The sequence below is a fragment of the Sceloporus occidentalis genome, unplaced genomic scaffold (assembly GCF_023333645.1).
Source record: "Sceloporus occidentalis isolate IW3139 unplaced genomic scaffold, rSceOcc1.0.p SCAF_87, whole genome shotgun sequence".
Lineage (NCBI taxonomy): Eukaryota > Metazoa > Chordata > Lepidosauria > Squamata > Phrynosomatidae > Sceloporus > Sceloporus occidentalis.
Genome location: NW_028317067.1, coordinates 1,126,549 through 1,136,409, shown reverse-complemented (window position 1 = coordinate 1,136,409; position 9,861 = coordinate 1,126,549).

Here is a 9,861-nt window from a genome sequence, read left to right as displayed (position 1 = left end):
TGGGGGATATTTTAGATTCTGTCATCTCTGAACGTGACCACCAGTAAGTCGCTGTTTTGTAGGTTTACCGGCTCCATGGTGTTTTGGTGAGAAAACTCTAGTGTGTGCTTTTTTTTTTTTACATACACACATACATACACACATACATACGCACACACAATTGAAATGTGAGTATTTTACCTACATGTTTTTTTGTTTGTTTTAATAGAGGGCTACAAGTGACTTTTACCAAACAAGGACTTGAATCCTCTTCCTGAGTTAGCACTGCTAGGCATCAGAGAGACGAGTGTTTTACTCCAGCCTACTTACTGCTAACAGATCAGTCAGCACACATTATTATTATTATATGATCAGGCAGCCCAAAAAAAGATAAGACGCCCTTAAAACCTGTCTCTGAGGAGGTTTGAACAGAAATTCCCTTCCTGGACGCATCCAGTGTGGCTTCACAGGACAGACCTGGCTTTTGCACAGGGTCTTAAGCAGAATGAAGGGTCAAAAATCTTTCAGATATGCACTGGTTTACGTAATTCATTGTACTAAGCAGTAATGTATCCAATAAATGCCAAAGGTTGGAAGGTCTTAGAAATTCCCAATACCCTGCTTTTTAGTGTAAGTCCAAGCACATTTTGGTAAATTATCAGGCTGTCGTCTGCCTCTATCTGGGGTACATTCAAATCACCCAGCTATGATCGCTAAAGCCAAACACGAAATTTGGTTTCCTGGCCATTTAAGTTTTTAAAAGTATACTTTTGTGTTTTCCAAGGGATTTCCCGCTCCCCCCCCCTCCATACTTTGGTTCATGTACCTTGAGTGATTATCATGTTCTATTTGAATCTATAGTCTATGGATACTGATATTCAAAATAAGCCTTTCAACTTAAACACCACCTGTTGACAGACCTTTGCCTGAAGAATGAGAGCCGAAACCATATTAATTATTTAAAGCTGGATTAAATGCCACTGTCCTCGAAATCTGAAGTTATGCTGTGTCTATAAACACAGTGTGGTGGTAGAATGTACAATTTTAATCTTATGGCTTAAGTGACATTTGTATGTACCTTTTTTTTTTAATCGAATTTAAATTTTTGTTTAAATCTACCTCGTTTTGTAGGGCCCACCTGGGCAGCAAACTGCATACTGACTCGATTCTCTATCAGAGAGGGTCTTCCTATGTACATTTGCCTTCCTCTCTGTTCTTCCTCTGGCTAGGAATCCAGAAGACACGGTCGCTGTTTGTTTGCCACAACTGTTTTCTTAATATCTTAGTGGCCTTCATATAAAACAGAACAAGTACACTTACTTTCTGTCTTCGCAGAGAAGGTGATGCAGCGTGTGGGTAGTTTTGGAACGTTTTGGATTCTGGTGAGTTTCTAATAAGCCTAAGCAAGTTTTGATGGAGACGAAGACCATTGGGCTTTACTCATGGAGGTAGCTTTTGGATTAAGTGTTTTAATGTTGGATTTTTTGTTTCAAAGGGGCTGATCACCTAAACCATGGAGTATTGGACCTCAAAAAGTACAGATTCTCCATAGGTTGTTGTTTTTCCAGTTTCTGTGAATTTCCGCAGCTTACCATTTACTACTTTGCATATGGGATCAGGTCCGAGTTGCTCCAGCCCTTTTTAACTAATGTTAAAGGAAAATTGAAGGAGTAAATCAAAAACCACCTTTTTCAATGTGAACTCTGTACTTTGTGCCGTTTAGTCGTTTGTTTTTGTTTGATATAAGATATGAAAAAAAGTATACTTAATAGCTTTTGTCCCTTTGCGGAGTCCGAAACGGATGATAGGAAGTTACATTCGACACAGAGATTTAATTACTCTGTGATTTATGTGGAAGAAGACCTCTGCAAAGCTAGTTTTTTTTTATTTTTTTTTATTATTATATAGTCCTAACTCAATTCCCATTAAAGAATTCACTCGAACTGTGAAGATTTTCAGGCTTGAAGGCAGTGGCTTTAGTGACTGTGTATAGTGCCGGTTGTGTTCTTAGTGCTTTGCTGCCAGTGAGCTGTAAATTGTGCAATGGTGTGTTTTTAAAGTGTTGGAAAAGCATGTCTCCTAGGGAGATTAAGTAACTCAAGCACTTCGGATGTATGTTTTCTTTTGAAATGTTCAGCATGTAACAGGTATGGGTAACCCGTTCACCACGGAACGCAGACGGAGCCGTTGCAATCAACCCATATTCTTTTCTGTGTACTTTTCTGCCATCTAAAAAAAGAGAAAACCTCGTCATTCCCCCCACACTGTTTTTTCTTTAATGAATATTGGCCAATTGTTTTTAATGTTTTTTTTGCACAGTCCTGGGGTGAACCAACTTCACAAAATAATTGGTGCAAAGATAAAACAAAATAAAGAGAGGGCATGTCATTTTTTTAATGACAGATTCCATTTTTAAGATATTCTCATGATTGGGTTAAAACGGTTGATGCTCCACGTCACCGTCGTACCAAATTTGGGCGGTCCTGTAGGCTTAGAATATGGCAGCAGGTACAGAATGGGGTCCAAGTAGATTTGTCCACCATAGTAAATATTTGGTAAAGAGTTACCCTCGTAAACCACGCATTAGGAAGACCAACTTCGCTATTGCACGTTACCAAGGTGAGCAGCTTTTACGTCTATGGTGCGAGTTTCTCTCGGAGAGGCTGATTCGGTCCTTCATGCTGCATGGATAACGTGGCGAGAGGTTAGAAGCACCTTTTTCTTTTCTGGGTACCCTTCTAGCTTTGTCTAGAATGGATCCACTGCTCTAGAACGGGTTCCTTCAGGAGTGTTGCCCCCAAAGTGACCTTTAGTTCTAACAGCCATACAAATTGGCCTATCAAGTTATTTTGATAGTTTTTGTTATTTTTTAATTATTCCCCTCTACTGTGATTATTTGATATTAAGTGGTGATACATGGAAGGTTTGCGGTTACATTGCCGTTGGCGGTTCACGTGGCGTCGGCCTGTCTGGTCTGTGAATACATTTATTTTATTAAGGCGAATGTAGCGTTGCAGAATGTAACCTTTAGTATATTGTCCAGTCTTTGGACTGCAGAGCATCTATAGGGCGCCTGCTGGTTAAACGGCAGGCCATTGCTTTTGGAGTTGGTGTTACTTTGTGGCTTTTTTGCTCTGTGGTCCCTGTCACGTTCCGACAAGGTGCTACCGAAAAACGAGCCACGAAAACGAGTGCTGGTGTTCTGCGGTTACATTTGGGAAAAGTGCTTTGTTCTTTTATTAATGTAAGATTTCAAAGTGAGCCGTGTTTCTACTGTGACTTTTTTCATTACAAGCTTATTTTTGTTTGGTGTTTATTTTGAGGATTAATGTTGACACTTTATTATTTTTATGTATTTTAAGAGGCCTTGTTTCTACTGTATAACGAGTGATTTCGCAACATTATTTAAAACCATACCTTGCCACGTGACCTGAATGGGCTTTCTGATCCAAAATAGTTGAAACGTTCTGTGGAACGGGTTCGGTCATCAGCAGCTCGGAGAAATCGGCTGTGTTTTACCTTCTCTGCCACCCTACTTACTGTTCACTTGGCCTCCACTTTCCGACGGCAGTCGATTATATAGGACAACAATTCCGGCTTGATTGTTCCATACAACATTTTTCATTCATCACGGCGATCACATTTTTTGGTTGTGGCTTTTTTTTTTTATTATGTAAATTCAGCAACAAAAAAAAAACAGGAGCCGAGTCGGTTAATGTGGTATCTTTGAGAAACGCTGGCTGTGCATTTCCCACTTTGCTTTACCTGCTGATCTCGGAACGACGTTAACGTACACACACACACTTTTTTTTTTATTTTTATTTTTTTGGTTTGTCATCTCTAAACTGTGAATAATTTTGCTCCCCAGGGATTTGTTCAGAATGTTCCCTTTTTTTTTTTTTTTTAATTTCTTTTTTGGGTTCCTGAACTGCTAAATACCGAGTTAGCGGGGAGTATCGTAACATTTAGAGAGCTGGAGATATTTCTGTATTTCAATTCTGTAGAAACGAAAGATCCGGTTCTCTCCCTCGCCTTTTATTTTTTGTATTATTTCTTTACCCCTGTCTGAACAGATCCCTGCTTAAATCTACAAGTGATTTTGTGTTTTATACATAATATATATATTATATATATTCTTATTACAAGTACTGTGTTTATTTTTGAAAGTTGGTCTTTTACTGCAATACACTTACGTTTAGAAACGCAGCATGCACTTTTTGGGGGTATTTTAGAAAACTAACATTCCATCATTGGAATTGTAATAATCGTTTAACTACAGAAGGGTCTTGTAAAGTTTGCATTAAAAAAATCATTAAACGGTCATTATTAAATATTCTCCTTGTGGTATTTTTACACGCACACCCCTGGCTGAATCGAGATTATATGCGGGCACGTGAGAAAAATGAAAGTATAATATGTTAAGTATGCCCACCAGGTTTGTTCTGGCTTTTGTTCATTTATTATACAGAAATGTGTGATGCTTTGAAAAGTCAGCAAGAGTCCGAAGATTAGTATTGTAGTTAAAAAATAAATAAAAAAAATAAATAAATATATATATTTATTTTATGGTGGAAAATTATTTTATAAGTGAACAACCTCAAATACAATGGTGCAAAGAGGACAATTGAATTGGTTAAGGGGGTCATATACATATGTGGGTATTGGCAGGATAGAAACAAAGAAAAAATGCACCCAGCAGCCATTAATCCTAGGCTTACCCCTGGGATAAGCACCAGGGGCAGGCTAACCCGGGGGTTCAAAATTCTTCAAACTTGGCCAGTCCAACCAGGAGCACAGTAGGGTCAACTAACGTGATGTTACGTGACCCCATAAGGAAGCGCTTCAGGCAAGGTAAGTGTGAGAGTGAGTGTATATTAGTGTAAACTGTGGAGGTATGAGTGAGAGTGTTTTTAATGTGTGAGTGCGTAATGGTGTCGAGAGTGAGGATGTAATGTGGGTGCAAAGGTGTGTTTGAGTTAATATTCCTGGGTGTGCTCCCCCCTAGCTTGTTACTCCAACAAAATCCAGCAATGTTGGACAGCAGTGCTATAGCGAATGCTACATATGATATTGCTTTGTCATATGGATCCAGAGGTGGTGACTGTTGGTTGAAATAATGGTCGAATTCTCCTCAGAAAGAGTTTCCTTTAATTAGATCATGCGCATAATCGAGACAAGGCACACAACACACAAAAGTCGAAGCGTTGTCTAATTACACATTAAGATTACTTGGTTTATATAGCATCTTATCTACTTCTAATAGCATGCTTCTTTCTGATTGGTTACTTTTCAAGCAGGTTACACCTCTTTAAGCTGCATAATTAAGAATGGCCTTGACTTGACCCTTTGCACATATATAGAAGAACATAGAGTAGACATGTCGGCGTGAACTCGTCCATATATCCTAGACTAGACATTCCCTGCTTTCTTTTGTCTTTGACAGCAATAATATTTACGATAACATAAACATTTTTCTAACATTTCCCTCCTGTTTATCAAAATATTATTCAATATCAGACTCTTCATCTTCAGTATCCGTCATTAGCACTGATAATTCATCTTTCATGTCAATAACGTCATTAATATGTAGAGTCTCAGATACTTTTAATAATTGATCACATTCTTCTTTGTCGATCAGGGAGTACATAGTCTGATTTACAGCTTTATCAATTGTCTTATTCAAAAGTCCTCGTCAACATGGAATAAAACAGCATCCTCCGAATATCAATACTGCGGATACTATAGTGATAGTAATTATTCCGGACATTATCATTCCCGACCATCGCCCGAACCATCCTTCTAACCAAGAGGTGAACACATTATGTATTCCTGCATTCTCGGCAAGTTCATTTGATAAGGATGTTAGTCCTTCAAGGGCTTTGGTCTCCGCACAACCACCAAATATCTGCTCTCATCTGGGTTGGCTGTCTCAGTCCTGTGGAAAAAGTCTCGACACACAGTGAATTTAGACAAATCTTTATAATCAAAATAGCTGCTATTACCCTGAAGTTTCATACAGGTGTAATTTCCCCCATATATTTGCACTGTTAGAGGTAATTCAGGTCTCTTAACCTTGGGAAACAAGTCCAATATATGACAAGTTCCGTTTCCAGGTGGGGTATAAGTCTTATCTAACAGCTTTATTATCAGAAACCTACGCGCCTATGGTATATAGTCTTTCATCCGTCTTCATAGGTTCTTTTAAAGTAAATAGTAATTTATTACAATTATCATAGGTGGTACATTCAGATTGTAATCTTTTTACAGATAATCTCGTTTTGATTTTACTCGCTCTTGCCCCTGGTATCATATCCCCAATCTCGACTAGCTGTTGTCCACATAGCATAATCCCAACCAAGACATGATGTTATACTTCGTTTTCCAGGGGGCTTTTCGGGCATCCAGCATACATATACATCGGCCTTAGCGTATTTTCTTGCTTGCCCAATATTTTCACAATGAATCAGTTTACACAGATCAATTTCAATGGAACTATCTCCTACTAATGAAAAAGTCAGATTTTGTGCTTTGGTATCTTCCCATTTGATCCCACTTAGCATTAGCATTAGAATAAGGAATTATTGTAAAAGCATCAGTCACTACCCAATAAACTATAAGCAGGCACCACCCCTTCATCCTACCTGGCCGTCAACTCAGGGTTCGGGGAATGGATTTCTTCACTGGCTTGAGACGAGTCCAACCTATCGTCTGGACCCCCCTTTGTACCCAGACTTAATGAGTGACTACCAGCAAGTGGTGTTACCTTCTTACAGTGCGACTGATGTATCCAACAACTCCTCTCAGCTATCTTACATGCCGTGGGGGTGGTTAGTAGTACTTGGTACGATCCTTCCCACCTCGGTGATGACCAATTCTTTCATTTGATTATCCTTATTAGTACCCAATCTCCAACACTCAATTTCTCAGGAATTGGCTCTTGTGCTTCTGGAAGAGAATTAACAGTTTGTATTGATCTGGTGTTCAACATTTTTGCCATATATTCTGCTAGGGTTAATTCTTTTTCATTACTTGCCTCTTTTACCTTTATCTGCGGCAAACTATAGGGTCTCCCGTACATTACTTCAAATGGGGTGAGACCTTGCTTGTTGGGTGTAATACGCATACTCAATTTTACCATAGGTAGGCAAGAAACCCAATTCCCGGTTTCTGCCATGGTCTTTTTTAATTTATTATTTATTGTTCCATTGTTTCTTTCTACCAACCCTGCTGACTGAGGATGATAGGCACAATGATTCTTTAATTGTATACCAAATACTTGTGCAAATCTGGAGATTAGTTGATTGACAAAATGACTGTATATTCTTTCTGGTGTTCCAAATCTAGGAATGATTTCTTTTATCATGAAGACAATTAGCACACAAAATTAATTAGTAATTAGTAATTTTGGAACACCTTATCTATCTATCTATTACCATCCCTCCTGTTGAGACATGGCTCAGCCCATGACTCAATAAGGCTGCAAAGCGAAATAATGATTTCGGCAATATTGGTTTGTTGTTAATGTGAAACATTTTGTTACATAGAGTCGCTTTTTTAGACCACCAATATCGTTTTTCAGACATAGGGGCAGCCTGCTGCATATCATACAGAACCTGGTGATTAATTTGTATCTCGTTAGTGATTATGGCAAACATCTCTTGAGCAATTCTTTTTGCTTCAATATCTGCACAGTTATTGCCTAATGCTACAGGATCCTTGCTGTTGGTATGGGCTGCACACTTTATTACAGCTACTTCCTTTGGTAGATTTATAACTGTTAATAGTTCTTCAATCAAGGCTTTATGATTTATTGGTTTCCCTGTGGAGGTAATCATACCTTTTTTTTTTCCATTGTTGTGCAAACACATGTATAGTAGAAAATACATATTGACTGTCGGTATAGATATTTACCCGTTTGTCTACTGCCCATTTGCATGCCTCTATGAGAGCCGTTAACTCAGCCGCCTGGGCTAATAAATGATTAGATAATTTACCTCTCTTACTTCAGTATTGCATTGAATATCTCTTTTCCACGAGTGATTAATCTCACATCGCAACACCATATCTCCCACAGACTTCTACTGATCAGTTTGCTGTTTACACAGAGACAAATGTGTGGTTATTCAGAGACAAAAAGTGTGGTTATTCGGGGTGTTAATATACCAGATAATGCCCCCTGTCCTTTGTCCAGTAAAAGTATTCTGTCTGTATTACAGTACTTTGTTCATCTTTTTAGATTCATAATACTCGTCTCCTCCTGCTGTTTTCTTAACATACATTGTACAATGAAAATCATTTGAATGCTGAACTTGTAAATGATCACAGATCTCGAATGTTTTATGTACAAGTTCTAAAGCCTGTATTATATTTCCCTTATTTTCAGTAAAATCTATGTTTAAAGCATAGTAGTAATGATCATGCCGTCCTTGATAGTTATTTCTTCTTCCCCCCACTGTAACATCAAACTTGTCTCCCACGGGTGCAATGTGCACTCCCAACTCTCTAATCAGATCTCTTCCTAGAAGATTTACGGGACATACCTCAGATAATATTACACTGGCGGTAATTATTTTTCCAGACTCTGGATGTTGTATTTGAAGGGGGACAGATAAGCTTTCGGTATGTGTCCTCCCATTTACTCCCTTTATGTGAATTTTACCAGTCCCTTTCTGTATGCCCGTGCAGGTGGGATGATTCAATAGGGTTCGCGAAGCCCCTGAATCAACCAAAAATGTTACACGTTTGTTATTTACAATTAAATCAATTTCAGGCAAGTTTGACAATAACAACACATCATGAACATTACTGAGATCCAATGTCTCTTTTTCCTGTATTAGTCATTGTTCTGGGGAATTCTGCTTTCTCTTGTCTGGCTCGGGACACTCTTTTGCCCAATGACCTTCCTTTCCACAATTATAACATCCTTGTGACCATCTATCACCTCTACCTCTTCTACCTCGGTACGACCTCGAAATCTCTCTCTCACTCTTTTGTTATTCCCTGTCAACATTCCTTCATACAACATTCCTTCATACACCTCTCCTGCTAACATTACTCTCACTTTCTTTTTCTCCCATTCTTTGTGCCACTTTTCAGAATGCTTAACATATTCCAACACATCATTCAACGTCGCAGTACAGAGGTTAACCATATGTTAACTGACATTCGCATTTATCTCTTTACGCGTCCCAGACACAAACACATTTTTAATTGCTGCTCATAAGCAGAATTTGGATCTGGATCGGGAGGTGGGGTTAAACCACTATAGATATCAAAGACCTTTTTCAGCCGATAAAAATATTGATCCACATCCTCCCCATCCTTCTGTGTACATCTATTTATCTCCATCCAATTTGTTCTACGAGCCCATCTGGTCGTACAAGCAGTTATGAAAGTGTTTAAACGGTTAATTAGATCAACATGACCCCATGGGAGTGGTTGCCCCACATTATCGTACCCATTCCAACTTCGTTCTACTGAACTCCAATCTGATCCCAAAACCCTTCGACACGCTCTTTCTATTTCTTCACCATTTAATCGGTAACTTGTACAGAGCCCTCGGATATCAGTCTCAAACCGTTGGGGATCCTCTTTTGGATTTTTAACATGCTCAGTAGCTTTTTTAATATCCTCCTCTGTTCATGTTCTATGTACCCACATGGTTAACGGATATATCTGACCTTGATTACTCCATAAGGAGGTGCGTTACTTATAATGTTACTTTAAGCATATTAATTTGAACAAAAAATAAAACAAGAATATATATCATAAAAACCACAGACAGGTATACAGGATATCTTATTACCTTAAAAACAAAATATGTGCTAATTATAAATTTTAGCTTTTAAATTATTAACCCTTATTTAAATTAATTCTGGAAAA